Source organism: Thamnophis elegans, chromosome 8 (genome assembly GCF_009769535.1).
Source record: "Thamnophis elegans isolate rThaEle1 chromosome 8, rThaEle1.pri, whole genome shotgun sequence".
NCBI classification, from domain to species: Eukaryota; Metazoa; Chordata; class Lepidosauria; order Squamata; family Colubridae; genus Thamnophis; species Thamnophis elegans.
In genome coordinates, this window is record NC_045548.1 from 39,803,695 (window position 1) to 39,824,910 (window position 21,216).

At 43.2% G+C, this 21,216-nt stretch overlaps 1 long non-coding RNA gene across 1 annotated transcript; it reads left to right on the forward strand.

Annotated features, from left to right (window-relative positions):
* The first annotated feature begins 490 nt into the window (after nt 1–490).
* On the forward strand, nt 491–4,828 carry LOC116512430. Its single transcript, XR_004255885.1, has 2 exons — nt 491–2,101; nt 4,182–4,828. It is a non-coding gene; the product is annotated as an uncharacterized LOC116512430 (long non-coding RNA).
* Nucleotides 4,829–21,216: the final 16,388 nt, after the last annotated feature.

The following is a 21,216-nucleotide window of genomic DNA, read 5'->3' on the forward strand; positions in this document are numbered from 1 at the left end:
ATACAATTTTTGTTAAAGTAGAGAGGGAGATTTTAATCCTTGAGTTGAAAAATAAGGCAGGAAGAAGCCAAAAAAGAAAAACCGGTCCATTCACTTTAAGCAGAGCAGGGGAGGGAGAGAGAAAAAGTTGCGAGAAGCATTTCAATAGTTACAAAAAGAAAAGCATACTGACCAAAACAATGAAGATCAATTTCACCGCTGACATCTTCTGGTTAAGGGTTTAGTTTAGCATAAAAAAGAGATTCTTTTGGGCAGTTTTTTTTTCCAAAACAGAAAGATTTCCCCAGATGATCACACTTTCTCTATCTGTTCCCTTCCGTTCCATAGCCATCCGTCCTCACTTCATCAGCCTAAGCTGTCTTTTATCACTAGCTTGAAGACTTTTTGTTGCTTTTTTCAGGGATTTTGCGATATCCCCGAAATCAGCAAGACGTATTCTTCCTGTTCACTGTCTCTTCGGGACGGTTTAGGTCCGATTGAACCCCCCAGTGGCAAAAGTACCGGCTGCAGTCTCAGAGCATCGAGACCGCACGTCTGTACCGTGGGGACATTGGCTCCTCCCTCTGGCCACTGTATTTCTTGAACTGTACCTGGAAGGTGCCCTGACCCACGACTCGGTTCTCCTGGTAATTGCAAAGGTGGCTGTTAGGGGCACATAGATGCTGCTTCTTCAGGCTAGGGATAGCCTGCTTCAATGTGGACCACAGCATGATGGTCAGTGATAACCCTGTGTCGATCTCCATCTCGCATGGAGAGCCCTTGATGAGGATTGTGACCTTCAGGTTTTTTGGCCACCTAGTGCGGACTTGGCCAATTGAGGCGTGGTAGGTGACTCTGGTGTCACCCTCTGAATGCTGTGGTGGCTTCTGCCATGCCCCTTGGTTGGGCCTTTGCTGGTGGTTAGCTCAGTTTCTTGGCTGCCACGTCATCGTGGGGTGCTCGCTTCTGCAAACTTTGGCGATGTGCCCTTTTTGCTCACAGTACTGGCAGATAGCACCATGGAAATGTCAAGCCGATCGGGCATGGTCTCCTCTGCAGCTAGCGTAAGGCAGGAATCATGGTTCGAATTTCTGTGCTGGCTTCACATGGCTATTGTGCAAACGGCAGCTGTCAGTAGCTATGTGTGCTTTCACGCATCTTGTGGAGTACTTTGGCACTGCGGGATTTCTGTTGACTTGACAGCCAATTCCTGGGTTCGTCCAAGGCAATTTGTAGAGTGAGGTTAGATTTGGCGAGTAACCTCCTCTGTAAATTAATGTCCTGCACACCGCATATGATGCAGCCAAGAATAAAGGTCTTGGAACTCGGAGTATGCTGCAGCTTTTGGTAGCACCACAATGTAGTTGTTGATTGATTCACCTTTTTTCTGGTTGTGAATATTAAATTCGTGCCGGCAACGTACTTAGACAGCTTGGGAGCACAGTGAGTCCTCAGCGTCTGCTGGAGCACGGACCAAGTGACCGATTGTAACTGGGAGGCAGAGGCTAAAGGGTTGGGGCCGGTGAGTGGGAGGGGCTACATTCAGTGTATGAGACACACCCAAATTTTCAGCCTCTTTTGGGGGGAAAAGTTGCGTCTTATACTCCGAAAAATACTGTAATAACTCATCAAGTGGAATTTATTTTCTGTGTTCAGAAATTCTCTCTTTAGCTATAAATAAGTTTTATCTGGAGTTGGTTAAGAAATGATGATCCCTGTCCCATAGGAAACAGTGAAACCCAGCATTTGCCGAAGGATGCAGAGTGCGATTAGATGCATGAGAATTCAGGATTGAAGAAAGAATGAAGGACAGTTCAGCATGTCAGAAGATGAGTTCAAACTACATTTAGTAAGATAGTGCAACTGTTGCAGTGTTTAAAATCTCAGAAAATTTCTGAAAGGAAGTCAAAAGATGCAATGACCTTAGCAACATAGATTGTCAATATTAATTTCCCAAAGTGATCTTTTAATATATCCAGTTCATGTCCCAACAATACATTTCATTCCTTTCATGTACAGGGACTAAATAGTCTCATTATTTCTTTCTTTTCCTTCATCTAGCCAATTGTCCCTATGTTTACACAAAATACTAGAAAAGCATATGTAACATATGGAAATATAAGTAAGTAAAACTTTATGTATTCTCAGGAATATTATTACTTACGTCTAATGTTAAAAAATCTATGCATCGGCATCTTTGCCTCACATGTTTAATTTTAAAGATAGTGTAGCTCAATCATCAGCCTTGTGAGATCTATATATCTGTTTTTCATGATTCTAATTTTCTACCCTTTTAACATTTAAGTTGAACTTTGCAAATGGTAGGGCTCAAACATAGGAGCTTTTTTGCCCTATGGAAAAACTGGAAAACCTTTACTTTAGTAAGTCTCAATATTGCTACAAAAATTGCTAGTATTTAAATATAGGATTCTAAAAAGACTAATACATAATTCTTTGAAGACTGATGCTAATATGTGTTTCTGAAATTTTCAAATCTTGTACCCAGAACCAATGAGATAGTTATATGAGCGAACACGATGGTTCATCTTTCCATTATATGGAAAGCCTTTACTTTAGTAAGTTCCAATACTGCTACTAACAATTGCTAATATTTAAATATAGGATTCTAGAAAGACTAATAAATAACTCTTTGCAGGCTACTAATGCCCCTTTCTGAAATCTTCTAAATCTTGTACCCAGGACCAATGAGATGGCTTTATGATTAAATCCATGGTTCACCTTTCCATTAGGTGGAATGTTTCTAGTTAAACTTATAACCCATGTTGGAAAATATTGGGAAACCAATTCCATATGATCCAAATATATCTGCTGAAAAATTAGCTGAAAAACTAAATATTATAATGGAATATTCAAATTTACACTTTGTTCATGAAATTGTAACTCTATAGTAACAGTTATTAGAATACATGACTTAGATATGCAGAATTATAGTTCAGTGCTTGGTACTTAACTCAGTGTAAGATTATTATCCATCCATCACTGTTTAAACATCCCTTATTCAAACTATTCAACATCGCTAGCTGCATGCTTAAATGAAAACATTCATCTAATTGCTATCATACTAAAGCCCTAAGAACTGCAGCAAAGAGCAACGGTTGTCTTCAATGGCAGCTTCAGGTAGAATAAATGCAAACATTTTGAGAAATGACAAAGGCAGGAGCCACTTTCAGAAAATCAAGTCCAAGAATAGGTATAGCTTTCATATCTGTTGAAGACTGTTTAGGGCATAACTTCAATCTCCTGTTCAAGCAGATGCTGTAGTTCAGAAGTACCTAACTGCATCTAACTTCTTTTGAATGACTGCAACCATGTCAAGATCTGTAGGCAGAATTTTCATGTAATCAGATGATTTCAGTATAATAATAAATCTGTATGGCTGGGATTCAACTCTTAACTCCTTCCAGTTCTTCACAAATCCAAGCAGCAATCAAGACTTCCATGTATTTCCTATTCTGTTTGTAATGCTAGTAAATATCCTCAGGTTAATTATATGAGGCTCCAGATTGTTGAATGATGAAGTGATTCAACTCAGTCACATTTATAATATTTTATAGCCCTTAGAGCACCTTTCTATATGTCCTGCCTCTTTATTTCTCTGATCAATAGAATGGAGCATCTTTTTCTTACAAGAAAAATGGGCTGGGCACAGAATGCAAAAGGGAAGCTAAGCTGTGAGATTTAGAGGGCCACATAGCCTATAAAGCCATAATCAAATTCCTTCGGGATATGCACTTTCTGAAAAACCAGATATTGTGACATCTAAACTGAGATTCACATATTCAAGTAAATGCTGAATCCAGACGATTGTGGTTTACGCAATAAGCCAAAATAAGAAGCAAATTAAATGAAAGGCATCCAGGTTCTATTTTTTTTAATTATACAACTGAATGCAGGCAAGAAGTATTTCTACACTGTATATGCACCACATGATGTAACCCAAAGGAAAAATGTGATTTATCTGATTATGTACAGTATGACAACAGTAGGAATAGAAAACAATACCTTTGTCATAAATTGGCATATTATATATACCATATGTTTAAATATGTGGTCTGTTCTATAGAACTTTCAATATATTTTAGTATTTAGTATAATTCCTGAAACACAAATATAATTATATCACCTTTTTTCTTTCTTTTCCTCATCCCACCCCACCCCACGCCACTCCATCTCTCCAACAGACTCAAAGGGCAATAGAGGCTTTATGGGACAAACACCAGGAAACCCCAGGAAGCATATTGCATGCTCTTAGGCAATGCTTTGAGACTCATAACAAAGAAAAACAGTTTTAAAACAGCAATTTAAGCTTTTGTTCTACCTTAATGTCCAGATCCAAAATTGCAGTTAGTTATACAAATCCCTCTTCAAGACTCTGGACCAGCTTAAATTCAAACCGGAAGAGAAGCTGGGAACATCTTACTCTTTTGCCGAGTGAAGAAAAGGAAGGAGAAGAAAGCAAAGCAGAACAAAACAAAAACAAAAAAAAAACAAAACAAAAAAAAACAAACCCCTTCGTATTTCCCAGTTTGAATTCCGTTATTATTCTGTTGTTATTCTTTCCCTTGGCAGGTCCGGTCTCTTGTGGCTGCTCGCAATATATCACATGAAGACAGGCTTGCATAGTGATGCAATTTCAAAAGTTCTGATTTATAGCATTAGTTAATTAAAAACTCCCTCACAATGAAAGTTAGGCAAAAGTTAAGTAAGAAGAAGTGCTTTTTTTTTTGAGTTAAGATATATCAATTGGAAAGAGTTCAAAAAAAAATAAATCTTTCAAAGTATTTGGTTTCTTTTCTTTTTCAAATAAAAAACCAAGTTTAAAATTTTATTTGAGTGAGTTTGTCATTTCTATGCTTCCTCCTTTCTGTCCAAAAATTGATTCAAATAAACAGCTTGGGGGGGGGGGGGCAGGTTCAACCTTTCTTTCTTTCTTTTCTTTCTTTCTTTCTTTCTTTCTTTCTTTCTTTCTGGAAAAGTTCCGATCTGACCATCAATATTATTTATATTTTCAAGATTTCTTTGCATTTTCCAGGTTTAGTTTATGTCTGTGAGTTAGATAGATCATCTTAACGGCTGTTCATCCCTTCCGAACTCTTCTGTTTTCTTTTGCTTTGACAAGAAATTCAGTGCCTTGTTAGCCATATTTATAGGCTGTCACCTCGACTCCAATTCAAAAGACAAATCTCCAACGTGCAAGGGCTCTGTTGCCTCCCCTTGGGTCTAATTTGATGCTGTCTTCTTTGCCTCCTCCCTCCGGGAGAGGTTCTGGTCCAAACAGACCTCGAACTTGGTTTGCCAGAAAGGGTTCATTTGAGGCTCTTGAAAGTCTACACCCCCCACATCTGTCCAGCTGAAGCACTGCCAAAGGAATAGCAAAGGACCAGCCCACGTGCTTCAGCCAGTGAAAACAGAGCTTGAAAGTGCTGCTAGGGGTCCCCACAAGCTCCATTTTTGCTGGCAGAGGGTTACAGGAGGCCATCACAGCCAAAAACAGAGCTCAGGACCCTGTTTTCCCTGGAAAACCACTTGGGCCACCACAGGTATCCCCGACACGACTGCCGTTGAGCTGGCAATGCTCACCGCAGCCACAAGCACCCCATCCCCAAAATTACCAAAAAAAAAATTAGAATAGGGGTGTCAAACAAAGACTTGGAGCTGGAGCTGTCACATGGGATACTTAGATCTGGCCAGTCGAGCCACCCTGGAAACAGCAAAGGACCATCCCGCAGTGCTTCTGCCAGCGAAAACAAGGCTTGGGACCCCTGCATGTGGTTCCGCCCCCCCTCCCCCGAGCTCCATTTTTCCTGTCAGGGGAGTTGCAGGAGGCCATCTCAGCTGGAAACAGAGGTCTGGATCCTGTTTTCTCTGGCAGAGCACTCGAGTCATCACTGGCATCACCAACATGAGTGACGTTGAGCTATATGCGTCTTATTGTCTGAAAAATAAGGTAGGCATTTGGAACATGCCATGCCCCAACATAATGTCCTATTACATTATACAAAATGTAAAAGTATGTATTGGGATAAAGAAATTGTAGAACACAATCTGAGGAATCTAGATGGTAGTGTAATCCTTGGTTTACTTAAATTTAAGAGGATTTAAAATTTGCACATGAGCTATATAATTTTGGTACCAAAACTTAGTTTGAGTAGCTAGGAATGTGACCAAATTACTAAATCTTTTTCACAAAGTTTCAGCAAAGATTAATTAGAATAGGGGTGTCAAACAAAGTCCAGGAGCTGGAATCAGCAGACAGAATTCTTAGATCTGACCAGTGGAGCCACCATTAAATCATCAAAAGACCAACCCGCAGTGCTTCTTCCAGCAAAAACAAAGCTTGGGAGGGCTGCATGCAGTCCGAGCTCTGTTTCTGCTGGCAAAGGGTTACAGGAGGCTGTCGCAGCTGGAAACAGAGTCCTATTTTGTCTGGCAGAGCACTCAGGCCACCACAGGTGCCCCTGACACAAGTGACGTTGAGCTGGCCATGCCCACCCCCGGCCATGGCCCACCCCCATCCCCCCAAGGTCAAACACAACCCTGATGTAGCCCTCAATAAAATTGAGTGTGACATCCCTGAATTAGAATAACTCTGAAAAAGCTGGAGAAACCAAATAAATATACTTATTTGGCCATGTGATCCATATAGAAAGGTACTGGTAGTATTTGATGGGGCAAGCAGAATCTCAGATATATCCATGGATATTGCATAAACCTGGAGATTAATAACTAGATATTTGCACATGCCCTGTCCCACCATTGTGTTCTAATGCATTATACATATTGAAAAGGATGTACTGGGATCTAGAAAATGATTGTAGAACACAATTTGAGGAATCTAGATGTAGTGTAATCCTTGGTTTACTTACAGCAAAACTTCTGTGCCTTCATGCTAATTACAGAAACAGTGGTACACAGGCCAATTCTTCAAGCTATGGCCAAACTGTCCTGGCAAGATGTAGCCTTGGGAAAAGGGGTCAATATTAATTAGGTCTGCAAAACAAAACTCAATATCAACAAAATATTGTGGAAGAAGAACACATGAATATTTCATCCAACCAAATAAATAATCTCCCCACTAAATAAAGACTATCAGAAAGAAGATCAAAGTAATAGAAAGGAAAAGCCATGTAATCGGGACCTTCCAGTAGGTGACAAAATAGCAACCAATCTGACTCCAGGCTGTTTTAGAGCTGCACAACTGCCAGTAGCCACAGACCTGAAAGGACCTGATGGATAAGCAGAGGTTGGAACGATCTGCAGATAGGCCAATGGAAATACCTCCCAAACCCAATTGCAAGTTGTCTGGAGAAGCCTACCATGCATACAAATTGGTTGTGACTTCCTGGTGGAAAGTGGGGCAAAGCAGGGCACATACAAGTGGAAAACATTAAAATTTGCGGACAAAGAAATCTGAACAACAGACACATATATTCCCTCATGTGCAGCGCTGGAGAAATCAGTATCCAGCTTTCAGGCAGAGTGACATTTCAAAGGGGAAATGCCACAACACAAAATACTCTTCTCCCAGGTCCCATCAGATGATATTCCTTTGTGGATAGGACCCACAACATTAAGGTGATCAGATTATCAGATTCGTAAAGACACCATTGACAGGGGGGGGGTGGGGGCTTGATTAAAAATTTTATATTTTGTCAAAAGGTCACCCCAGGACACTGAAACCAGCATAAATATGAATCTGTTGCCAAACAAAATTTTGATCACGTTACCATGAGGATGCTGCAACGGTCGCTAAGTGTGAAAAATGGTTGCAATGGTCGCTAAGTATGAAAAATGGTCATCAGTCACTTTTTTCAATGCCATTGTAACTTTGGTCACTAAATGTTTTCCCCCTCCTTGAGACACCTCACTTCTTCCTTCATTCCTCTTGCTTATCTACCTTCACCTTATCCGTCTTCTGTTCTTTCCCTCTCTTACTTCCTTTCTCCTTCCATCCTCTCTTCTTTCCTCACTCACTCCCTTCCTCCTTTTCTCTTCCTTCCTCCTTCCATTCTTTCAGCTTCCTTTCTTTTGCTTATCTACCTTCTCTGTCTTTCTGCTCTTTCCATTTCTCTCTTCCTCTTCGCTTCTGTTCCTTCCTCCTTCCATCCTTTCACCTTCCCTCCTTCCTATTTCTTCCTTCTTCGTTCCTTCTGCCTATCTACCTTCACCTTTCTCTTTCCCTGTCCTCCCCTTTCCTCCCTCCCTCCCTTCTTTCCTGTGTTGTTTCTTTGTGCAACACTTAACACCACGTATGATTGAAGTGTATTCTTTTTTAATGAATGAATTTGAAAAAGAAATATTTCTCTTTGGTCAACGATGTCTGTATGTGTGCAACACACACACACACACACACACACACGCACCAGGAGAGTGAAATTAAACATTTTCTGAATGTTTGAGCCCAAAAGATTTCCCCATCACTGCTGTAACAGGTGAAGCCAGCTTTCCCTATGAATGTCGTTCTCACAACCACCTTGGCAAAACTGACCCGCAATCAGCAACACAGCTGGGACTCAGTTTGGACTGGCAAGCCTGCAAGTTGGAGGCTGGTGTGGTTGCTACCTTAGACCCACAATAGGACACACAGAGAACCCCGCTGGCCCATGCCAGGGTTGGCAAGATAGGTGTGCCCGCACCCCCCACCTGCCATCTGATGGGGGAGGGGGAGGTTTTGTTGCACGGTGCCCGCCAGCCCAAAGCCCCACGTGCCTTCTCCGCTGGGGTGGGCACTGGGCAGCGGGTGTCCCTCTCTCTCTGAAGTGGGGAGGGCTGGGTTGGCACCAGCGGAGCTAGAGACGGCTCCTCCACCCCCGCCTTCCCTTGCCCGGCATCCCCCCCTAATCGGCGCTTGGCTGCTCCGCGTCACTGCTTTGACAGGCGGGCACTGAGATGGGCGCAGGGCGGCAACGGGCACAGAAACCTGGGCACCTCCTCTTGCTCGCCTTCCTCTGCGCCTCCCGCCTGCCCTGTCGAGGGGCCGCTGCCACTTGCAATTAGCCCCAACGGAGCCCAGGCAGGGCAGGGGGCTCTATCTGATCTCTCCCCGCCCCGCAGCTCCAATGGTAAGTGGGGAGACCCCCCGAAGGGGAAGAGGGTGGGGGTCTTTTTTCTTCAGCTGGCTCCCTCCCCTCCTCCGACATTGGTGCTGCCTCTCCTGCAAGTCTCAAGCGCAGGCGAGGGAGACGCATTTGCAACCAGGCACCCGCACTCCACTGCTGGGACGGGGGAAGCGGAGGACCCCTCGCCCCAAACCTTCCCCCTTGCCGGGCGAGGAGGCTGCAGGGAGGTCGCCTAGCGGCCGGACTGGATGCGCGGCCGGAGAAGGGCCGGAGCAGCCACCGGTGCCAGTGGGGCGACGCGCGTGGTGGGAAGGTGGCCGTCCAGCCTGCTCTTCCCGGCGGCGGCTGCTCCTGCTCCTCCCTCTCTTCACACGGCCTCCTGCCTCTCTCCTGGCCAGAGCAGTGCCACGCCCTGCCAAGAGCCACCACCGGCCCTGGCGGGGGGGGGGGCGACACAACTCCTCCCCTAGACCACGGTGGCAGTGGAGGTTGCCTCGGAGACGTGGCTCGATGCGATCTGGGCCGCCGCGGCTCTCCCCGATAACCCGGCCGCAGCCAGCGAAGTGAGTCTCGGCTGCCATCCAGGCAAGGGAGGGGAACTGCACGTGGAGGGAGGGAGCCATCGTGGATGATGCTGCTGCTGGCCGCGCAGGGGCGCTTCTGCCCCGCAGTCCTTCGGCGGTTTCTGCCCGAGCGCGAAGCAGATGGGAGGCTCAGGAATGGGAGGTGGAGGTGGAGAGGGTGCCCCTCCAGCCTTGAGGGTCCCCCACTCCTTTCTCTGTGTGCGAGAAAGGCTTTCTCGCACACAGGGAAGGGGAGGGCGCAGCGGTGGCTGTTTCACCTAGTGCAGAGAACTTCCACTCGGAGCAACATCCCGGAGCTTCTGCCGCCGGTGGCGGTGCCTGTGCTGCAGTGGGAAGCGACCACGCCTCGCGGACTTGCAAAGGCGGTCTCGGGCTCTGGAAGAGGCGGAGGGAAAGAAGGTGGCGGCAGCGGGGGGGGACCCGCAGCTTGGTGGGCATCTCCTCATGGGATGGAACCCCCCCTCTCTCTCTCTCTCGCCGCCACCGCCCCATCCATCCTGTGACTGCCACCATGGACGGGGAGGAGGAGGTGGAGGAAGAAGAAGAGGAGGAAGTGGTGTCCGAGCCGAATCCTTTTGAGAGGGGACGGGCACGACCTGGGAGACACAGGGAAACTCCACAAAGGGGGAGAAGGATAGGAGGTCCGTCTCCTCCACCTAGCGCCTCCCCCTAGCGCCTCCCGATTCCCACCGGTACCATTACTCACCAGTTAAGCAGCAAGCAAAAGACGAAATGAAATGGAGACTCGCGCAGCATGCTAAGCTAAGCGGACTCCAGCCAATCAGTGAGCTGGCTGGGATGGAAAACTTTAAGCACTTTAAGCACGATGCGTGCTTAAAGTTTTCCATCCCAGCCAGCTCACTGATTGGCTGGAGTCCAGGCCAATCAGTGAGTGGCAGGCTGGGCTGGCTTAGATTTTTAGTGTAGAAGGGAATGAGTGAGCAAACTAGCAGTTGATGGGCGGGGGAGCGAGCGAGCTGCGAGCGCCAAAATAAAGCAGGGTTTTTTGAGAACGGCCCGGAACGCGGGAAAAATTATGGAAAGGCGTGCCTGTCCCACCAGATGCAGGACGTCTGGTCACCTTACACAACATGCCCTCCCTGCATCAGATTAGATAGATCAGATCATAGGCCCCAAAGGGAGTCAGGGCCCAGAACACATATAAATTTGCCTCTGCTGAACCAAGTGGAATGTCAGCCTCAGTAGAATACCAACCAGGAGACACCTGAGGCTGATTAAACAGATACCATGAGAACAGATAGAGAAGATTAATTCTCATTTCTTAAGCTGCTTGATCTTCAGTTAAAGATAAATGTTATTTGGAATTGGCTAAAAGGATGGTTAATTCTAGGTCATGATTTATTTGAATTGAATTTGTTCTGCTCCACCCTCCGAGAGAGGAGAAAATAATATTTGTTCATTTAAAAAGGTTTTACATCAGAGTAAAACTGATTTTCCAAGCAAGCTGTTTGAAAGAGGTAATGATTCTGGTAGGCAAGTGAAATTCATCTTCTTTTATTGAATGAGAAGGGCTGGGGGGGGGGTCTTTCTATTTTTCTATTTTTAATCAATAATGTTCTGATTATTTATAAGCTCCATTAATGTTTTGATACTGAATTGAGAGTAATATTTTTATTGCAGAAAGGTTGGCTGATGAAAGGTTATTAATATATAACTTGCACCAGGGGTGGGTTGCTGCCGGTCCTCGGCAGTTCTTGTGAGCTGGTTCGTTACCGGACCCGGAAGTAAGCCTGCCCCACCCCCAGCCCTGTATACCTGTCCTGGCTGGACGGTATTCCTTTAGTCTCCCCGTTGCTCAGAAAAGCAACTTCAGGAAGGTCCTTTGCTAGCAGGCAGGTTCTAGGACGCCAGCCGCCACCAAAGGACCTTACCGGAGTTGCTTTTCTGAGCAACGGGGAGACAGAAGGGACAAAATACCGTCCGTTTTCCCCGTGGCACGAGGGCAGGAGGAAATCTAGGACAGGGGTCTTCTCTCAGATCCAGCCTGGGAGAGAAGCAGCAGAGAAAGGTAAACCAGCATTTTATATTTTATTTGCTTTATTTGCTTTCGGCCTGAGCGGGGCAGGGAAGACACCTTGCCACCTGCTGCTGGAGAACTCTTTCTGAAGAGGGGGTTTGGGAACTGGGTGAGTGAGATTGGAGCGGGCAGGCGGGAGAGCGCACTTGCTCCCCTTTCCCATGGCCCGCCTTTCCCCACGGAGCCTGTGGACGCGGCTGCTGGCTGTGCAGGTGGCCTGGAGGAAAGCCCCGAACCACCTGGCGTGGACCTGGCGTTGGAGATCCATGTTTCCAAAGTGTAGCATTATTTCACTCCTCTCCCATTTTCTAGTGGGGGGGGAGCTATGAGAAGCAGGTGGTGGTCACTTGGGGGAATATTTGTGTCCCTGGGAGAACTGCTCTTCCCTGCCCCTTACCTCCGAATGGGAGGTCAGGCGTGGGAGAGAGTGCTAATGATAATGACCGATTCCCTCCTGTTTCTGCCGGTTTGGGGGGGGGGGGAGAGAAGGTAATTGCAGGGCCTGGACTGAAGTTAGGAGGCTGACTTGCTACAATAAGTGGTGACCATTATCTGAAGGAAAAAAAAGTGTAGCCGTGCGACGGAGATTCGCTCTTGCAGAACCTGCATCATCTTTTTTTTCCAAATTAAAAAAAAAGCCTGTTAAACATTCTTATTCCTAAAGGCAAAAAACCCCCATGAGGCTTGCTGGAGAACGGAGCGGAGGTGACGTGCGAGGGGGAGGCGGGGTGCCGTGGTGGGGGGAGATGTTGCTGAAATAATTCGATCTGTCAGGAACGTGGAGGTGTGGGGGTGTAGGTCAGTGGGAAGCCTTTGCCGGCCCGACACCAGCCGTAGCTCTGAAGTTGCTTTCCTTTCTACTGAAGCAACTGATGTTTCCTTTGCTTAACATCTCGGCGTTTTTCGCATCGGGGCGTTCTGCAAGAGGGAGTGAGTGAAGACCTTTTCCGGATTGCTGGTGGTGGAGGTGCAGGCCCGTCGCCCCCGCTCAGCAAAGCAAGTCCGGGGAAGTCCTTTGTGCTGGCTGGAAAAGGTCTTCACTCACTCACTCTTGCAGCATGCCCTGATGTGAAAAATGCTAAGATCGGCGCACTTGGGGCTGCTGCTGCTGCGACGTTCAGGGAGGCTCCGCTGGTCTGGAACCCATCTGTGGGGGGAAGGATCCCCCTCGTGTTACTCGTCTTCCTGGATGGGCTGGTAATGGGATAGAAAATTGTAAAAGTATGTACTGGGATCTAGAAAATGTTTGTAGAACACAATTTGAGGAATCTAGATGTAGTGTAATCCTTGGTTTACTTACAGCAAAACTTCTGTTCTGTGCCTTCATGCTAATTACAGAAACAGTGGTACACAGGCCAATTCTTCAAGCTATGGCCAAACTGTCCTGGCAAGATGTAGCCTTGGGAAAAGGGGTCAACATTATTAAGTCTGCACAACAAAACTCAATATCAACAAAATATTGTGGAAGAAGAACACATGAATATTTCATCCAACCAAATAAATAATCTTCCCACTAAATAAAGACTATCAGAAAGAAGATCAAAGTAATAGAAAGGAAAAGCCATGTAATCGGGACCTTCCAGTAGGTGACAAAATAGCAACCAATCTGACTCCAGGCTGTTTTAGAGCTGCACAACTGCCAGTAGCTATTGCCACAGTCCTGAAAGGACCTGATGGATAAGCGGAGGTTGGAACGATCTGCAGATAGGCCAATGGAAATACCTCCCAAACCCAATTGCAAGTTGTCTGGAGAAGCCTACCATGCATACAAATTGGTTGTGACTTCCTGGTGGAAAGTGGGGCAAAGCAGGGCACATACAAGTGGAAAACATTAAAATTTGCGGACAAAGAAATCTGAACAACAGACACATATATTCCCTCATGTGCAGCGCTGGAGAAATCAGTATCCAGCTTTCAGGCAGAGTGACATTTCAAAGGGGAAATGCCACAACACAAAATACTCTTCTCCCAGGTCCCATCAGATGATATTCCTTTGTGGATAGGACCCACAACATGCCCTCCCTGCATCAGATTAGATAGATCAGATCATAGGCCCCAAAGGGAGTCAGGGCCCAGAACACATATAAATTTGCCTCTGCTGAACCAAGTGGAATGTCAGCCTCAGCAGAATACCAACCAGGAGACATCTGAGGCTGATTAAACATAGATACCATGAGAACAGATAGAGAAGATTTAATTCTCATTTCTTAAGCTGCTTGATCTTCAGTTAAAGATAAATATTATTTGGCATTGGCTAAAAGGATGGTTAATTCTAGGTCATGATTTATTTGAATTGAATTTGTTCTGCTCCATCCTCCTAGGGAGGAGAAATAATATTTGTTCATTAAAAAGATTTACATCAGAGTAAAACTGATTTTCCAAGCAAGCTGTTTGAAAGAGGTAATGATTCTGCTAGGCAAGTGAAATCCATCTTCTTTATTGAATCTGGAGGGGAAAAGAAAGTGGGGTTGTTGCAAAGAATCTGCACTTGATTTCTTTTTAATAAAAATAAAGGGCATTGAAGTTTAAGGAAAAGAATGGATATCATAGAGGAAGAAAAAGTGTCCAGAATTGTTATGTGTGCACAATAACCAACAAGTTGTTACTAAAATCAAGAACCCCCTTCTAAATAGACATCTTTGGCTGGTCATTTAAACTTTTCTTTCTTGGTTGGTTAAAAAAAAGACCTCTTAACAATCCCAGTAATGTTTGATTAAAAGGATCGATAATCTGATTTATTGTACTAAGCCTTGGTTTTTTTAACCATCTCTCAGCCCAATCTTCTCCAAAAGGCTATTTGAAAGTGTCATTATCTTCAGTTTAAATGTTTTATTCATTTTCATTTTCAATTTTGTACATTCACTTATATACTGAATATTTGCAATAATAATAAGAAGAAGAAAAGAAAAACCCCAACCTAAACACAACTCATAAACCCAACCTTTCACTTTCATACACCCCTTCTTCTCCCCCTCCAACTTTCCTTTCTCCCTCCAACGATCACCCCTCCTACTTCCCTTTCCCCTCCTATCTTCCTTTCTCGCCTTCCTCACCCTCCTTCCCCTCTCATCCTCCTTACATTCCCCTCATCCTCCCTCCTTACTTCTCCCTCTTCCTTTCCTCTACTTCTCACATGGTGCATTTCTCTATTCCTTAATCTATTCAGTTACGCTAAAAAGAAAAAAGAAGGGAAAAAAAAAGAAAAAAAAAGAGAAAATAAAAAGAAAAGATAAGGATCAACAGTATACAAGTGTATTCTTCTTATATCTCCACCCACCCACCCACCCCCAATGAACCCCCCTCCCTAACCCCCTCCGACTTCCCAGGTCCCACACCCGGCACAGTTCAGTACCATTCACCTTCTAAAATATCTTATTAACAATAATAATGAAAATAAAATAAAAAGAACACCCCGAAAAGAAAGAAAAAAGAAAAAAGTAAATAAAATTTTTTTTAAAGAAAATTTAAAAAATCTTTTGCATTATGCTCAGCCTCCCATCATTCTTAAAATTTAAACAGTGTGAATCATTCCATTTATATTTGTCCTCGTCCCTTACTTCTTTGATATTTACCCCATCTTCCTATAGACTCTCCAGATAGCCCTTTCTTAACCTTATATTCAAATATTAGTTTATACAAAATCAATTTATCTTCAAATACAGAGCAGTCTAATCATACTTTCGCTACTCATCTTCCTACCCGTTCGTTTCACATCACCATTCCTCCAAGCCCAAATTGCATAAGATTAGGATCTCGCTCTTCACTTTAAAATCCTGAGCTTTTTATGTTATACTTCAAGCATGTAAATCCATAAAATATGTGCCCAAAATCCATACCACTTCATTCAATCCCAAGATCCCATCATCGATATCCGCTCCACCTTCCCCTTCTGCCCCACTCCTCCCACTCCATTCATCCCAAACCGCAATTCAAATAAGTCTTAGTCCCCGCTTTCCTCACAGAAAACACTTCATGGCGCAGTTTGGATTAAGATTCAAATAAGTCTTATAAAGTCCCGTATAATATCTGTCTAAAATAAGCAATGCTTCTTTCCATTCCTCATCAGTACACAGCTTTACCATTTCATACCAAACAGAAATCCTAATGTTTTAATCATCCAAAAGCTTAGAGAGTATTTTAAAAGACATCGCTGGATCTATATTCTTTACTCTTCTGCCCTTCCGGAAAGAAAAGGCAACCCTCTACCTTATAACCACGTGTCCCGCTGCTTTGAAAATATGACTAAATCCTCAGTTTCCGCTCTTCTGCCTCTCCAGTAGGGGGAGAACAACTCCCTCCTTCTTGTAACCAAGTGACTTGCTGCTTGTCTTTCCTTCACCTTGTCCTTCCGCATTTCCGAGTGAGTCAAGAAGCCCCGCCTTCAGAGTTTTATAATAAAAGTCCCGGCTTCCGAAACAGAGTTAATACGAAATCTTGATTTTCGAGTGTAACTGTAATTCCAACTGGAGCTTCCCATTTATACTGTATACTGTTAAAAAAGTGTAGCCTCTCCTTGCTTGCAGCATCTGGAGCGGGATTTCTTTAAGACAAACAAATCATGGCCATCGATTCGGAGCCTGTTGTTGTAAAACTTTTGGATGATCGCATTTCTGGATTCTCTTGTGAAAAAGTATATAATTATGTCTCTTGGAAGCTGTCGTTGTTCTGCTACACACGAATTCTGGCGATAGATTTTTCGAATATTCCAATCAAATTGACTCCCGGACCTCCCACCGCTTGGCTGAAAGCTTCTACAAACGTCTGTTTCAAGTTCTCTCCTTTCTTTTCGGGCAGTCCTCTGACTCTTATTGCAAATGCCTTTCTGTTATAATTTATCATTATAAGTTGTGTTTGAGTATCTCTAATCTCTTGTTGTAATGCTGGATGTTAGAAGTCAAATTGAGATTAGCCTCCTCCAAAGTTTCCAGTTTAGTCTCCATTTCTTCGATATAATCTGTCAAAGTAGACGTGACTTCAAACATATCCGCCTTTATTTGGGCAATTTAGTCTGTATTTTATCGCATAAATCCAGCACAAATTCTTTAATTTCTTGTTTAAAGTAATTGATTATTTGAAAAAAAAGCTCCTGTGTCAAGGAATCTCCAGTAGGGGGTGTAGGAGGCAAAGGCAGCGATTTACTAACAAGTTCTTTAAGCACATGCGGGGGGGATTTTTTGCCTGCTTAGACCTGGGAGGCATTATAGATAAAGCTGAGAATAAACAGATAAACAGTGTCTTCACCTGGTCAGTTCTCAAATTATTTGTAGATTTTGCTTGTTAATGAGTAGCAGTCTCCGGGGAGATAAAGCCGGTTAATTACATCATCAATCACCAACACGGTAAAAACGCCATTTTATAGCGCGGTTGCACAAAGTAGTTTCAAAGGAAAAACAAGGCTGGTGTTTAGATAGTTATAAAAAAAAAACATCACAGGAGTAAGACCCGCTCGTGTTAGCCTTAAGTTGCTTTAAAACAATTTATCATTGTCCTGAGTGGGGGGGGGTCGCCTGTCTAGGGCTGCAAAAAGGCAGCTGCGAGGAACTGGCTGGAGAAAAGAGCTCATTTACACTGGATCTCTTCTCCGTTCGCAGCCCCAAAAAAAAAGAAAGGGGGCTGTGAACTACGAATAAATCCTAGCACCTGAGCTTCTGCCTGCCCCTTTCTGCCAGAAAGGGGTGATATCTATTGATCTTAATTAGATATACAGACCAGAACTCTGAGAGGGGCTCCGTTGAGCTCCTTCGGCGACAGGCTCCTCCCACAGGAAGCGAAAGTGTCATTATCTTGTATACAATGCCAGCTGATATTCTGCTGGTTCTCCCAGAGCTCATATAAAGTCAACTTCTATGTTTATTTTTCTTTTCCAGGAAGAAATACTTTATTTGTGAATGGATTTCTATTTATATAGTCTGATTTCAAACATGACTAAGAAAATATAAATTATATGTTAGGAAATGAATTTGCCATCTCGTCAACTTACGTTTTGGAAGGATGTGCAGGCTTTAATCGTATATTCCTTTACTTTGATATTAATGCTGATAATTTTATATTATCCTCTTGTGTTTGTTTTTTTTCTAATGTATGTAAACAGTGCAATAATTTTTCTATGGAAAATAATTGCCAATCTGCCCAATGATATCGAGAGCAAAAAATGGACAAGCCAAAGCAATTTTTGGCACTGGAAGCTAAGTGCATGGAAAATACTGCACAGTAAGTATATCTTAATTCATTCTTTAGGGAGGAACTTACTATCACTCTTGGCATCATTCCTCTTGCCAACCATAACCAGCAGTCATGTCCATCTTGGAATTGCAACTGAATCTAATAGAATTTGAATGAAAAAACAGGATGCAAAGTGTCAATTTATGTATAATTGATTTTTGTAAAAATGCTTCAGGAACTAGTCAACAAAGTCCCTTATTTCTGTGATTGAAAAACTGGATGAAGAAGGAGTAGATTTAATCCTTTGGTCAGCAAAGTAATTTCAGCCATATTTTTAAAAATTAAACAGGCAAACTTTTATACCAGAATATTTACATGTTGTCATTATATTCCTAAAAATACATTAGAAAAAACAAATGAATAATTTTCATGTTTAGTGGTTACAAAACATCAAAAACAAATATTGAACCGAGAGAACGAAGAGGGCTACAGGAATGGATCTCAAATCTGGGAACCAATAGTACATACCAATGTTCTCCCCTATGGGATAAGACCAAGCCCAGTATGTCTGGGTGTATTTGGAACCTTGTGTCCTATCCCCATCCCATTATTCTGAGGAGGCTTAGGGTCCCTTCCAGTAATCCAGTTAAAAATTTATGTAGACACTTATGATCACAACTGGGAGAGTTAGTGCTTTGTCCTCAATCTGTCCATTAGTTCCTCATATTTTGTGCAGACACCAGATGTTGTCAAAGTAAGGACGAGGCCCAGAATACCCTGGAGAATATGTTCCATAAGGCACTGAAATACACGAGGTGCCACACTTACACCACATTGCAGTCTGTGGCCAGTTAAATGCCCTTCTGTGAGTCACGATAGTCTGGGCTCCTGTTGTTTCCATATCCATAGGCAGTTGCTGGTACACTTGGGCCAAATCCAGCTTAGCAAATATTTTTCCACTTCCCAAGCTATTGCAGTAGGTGCTGACCCACCGGCACTGGGTAGCGCTTTGCTATAACGATAAATTAATTGTGCATTTCTAATCTGCACACAATCTGAGAGACTCATCAGGTTTTATGGATGTTACAATGGAGGTCTCCCAGTGGTGTGATCTACCATTTCTAATACCCTTGCTTCAGCAACTTATCATTTCAGTGGTCACTTTACGTCAAAGGGAAAATGGGACCAGTCTTGATTTACACCAGATAGGTGTGACTTCTGGGTCAAGTTGAAAAGAAATAGGGGTGCCCACATACTCAGCAAGGCTGTCTTCAAACACAGAGGCAAATTCCTTGGGAGAGCGTTTGCCATGGCAGGTTCAGCAATCGTGTGGATACCTGAAATGCTAAGACCTAATGCCCCAGACCAATCTAAAACCAAGGAGACTGGGTAGGCTACCTTCCACAACCACAAGGGGAAGATGTCCAAGAAAACTTTGGAATTGGACCCTGAATTTTCAGTGCCAATATAGAGATGCTATTCCCTGATAATCCCTCAGTTTAAGACGGCAATGAGTTAGTCTCCATTTTGATATGTGTGCAACCACCTGCTTAAGTGTGCTCCACAACACTATTGACATGGCAGAACCTGTATCCAGTTCTAATTTGCATGGCTTTCCTTCCAGCAACACTGGGAGGAAAATCTTTTTCTTCAAATCTGGAAGATTTGACCAATATAGATTCAGAAGGGCTTATGTCCTTAGTTATTTTAATAGACCAGCAGCCAAATCCCCTTTGGCTACTGGTCTCCTGAACTGTTTTTTAGGGAACAGAGGTTGTTCCTCTGATTAGTTGTGGGAACATGGCAAGGCAAACTTTGGCAATACCAATGCAGACAGGATGTGTCTTGAAATGGCAGCTGGACTTAGATGACTTCCCCCACATCTTAGCACCTGTTAGTCATGAACAATTTTTCTGAAGAAATTTTCTTTCCCGTGAGAGTCCTACACTTCTGACAGCAGGTTGAATGTGGGGAAGAACCGAAGCGCTGCCATTCTTCAGCGGTGTTGCCCCAGTAAGTGGCATGACGTCTTATCATGACTCTGCAGCTCAATTATTCAGCTCTCTGAGGTGACCAGCTCATTCTTCCTTTACTTCAGCCTTGGAATTCACCCTTGTAGCCAATTGTTCTATTCTCATAACAGGAACAGGATATTCAGCAAAGTTAACCATATACTTTAAATGCATTGGTGCTTATTATAGGAATTCTGCCTGTCTGTCCATCCATCAGCTTTCCTTCTATCAGCCTTGTGAGATCTATATGTATGTTATTGTTATGAGCGAAGTGGTAGCATGGTGTTTCCTTAACAATCGCTTCACTCAACAACTCAAATTTTGGGTTCAATTCTGATTGTAAGTGAAGGATTACCTGTAAAGTCCAAAGGTTTCTGTTCAGTAACTGTTTAAAAGCTGATGCATTTACATTTTATACTAACCATCATTTATCATGGTTTTGGAATGGCACAATATAGACATCATACATTTTATGTGTCTGTTAATAATTCTGAAAAAGTAAGCAGAATATCAAAATTGTCTTTTAAAAATGTTTTACAATGGCCCAAATATCCTAAGATTGTATTGAGATATTTAAGATATAAGATAAGCTTTTATGTCAGTTTAATTGGTATAAATTGATATGAATCTAAGTGACTTATAGGAAATTAGAAGGCATATGTAGAGTCACAAAGGTAATAATACCCAAATCTCAGGAGGTTCTGATTGATGTTGGTTCTGATTGATCAATGCGACAGAGTGTTGTTCCAGAAGTGACATATGATTTAAAATATTTAGCTTCACAAGTAGCTAAGAAAGTAAGAAAAAAGCAATTTTTCTATACATCATATTTTCTTCTGGAAGAGACCCTTGTGAAACAATATTGAAACCATTTCATTGTTCCACTATTAACAGGTTATGAGGTTTCTGGAGTAGAAAATCTACCAAAAACCAGCAATCTTTGTGTTTTTACCATGGAGCCTTTCCAAAGGACATCTATTTTTTTGTCCATAAGATGTTAGACTTACTGGGAAATTTTGGTATTGTGTGATGCATCATACTCTTTTTTGTCTACCAGGTAAAAATACTCTATGTTTAGTTTTAATTATCATCAAAAGACATTGATGTGGAAAGTCCATTTTTTTTCTTTAAACTCTTAGCTGAATTATCATGGTGGGAAAAACATGTTTTCTTTTACAAGCAAGAACTGAATGATTTTTTAGGTCTGCTTTTGCAGGACTAACTCTGTACCGTGACCTCCATCACACTGTTCATCCTACAAGAAAAGAGTAGACATTCTGAAACAAGGGAACCACCTTATAGTTGCACCAGGAGGACTCCAAGAGCAGAACTATGGAAACAACCATTACAAACTAATATGG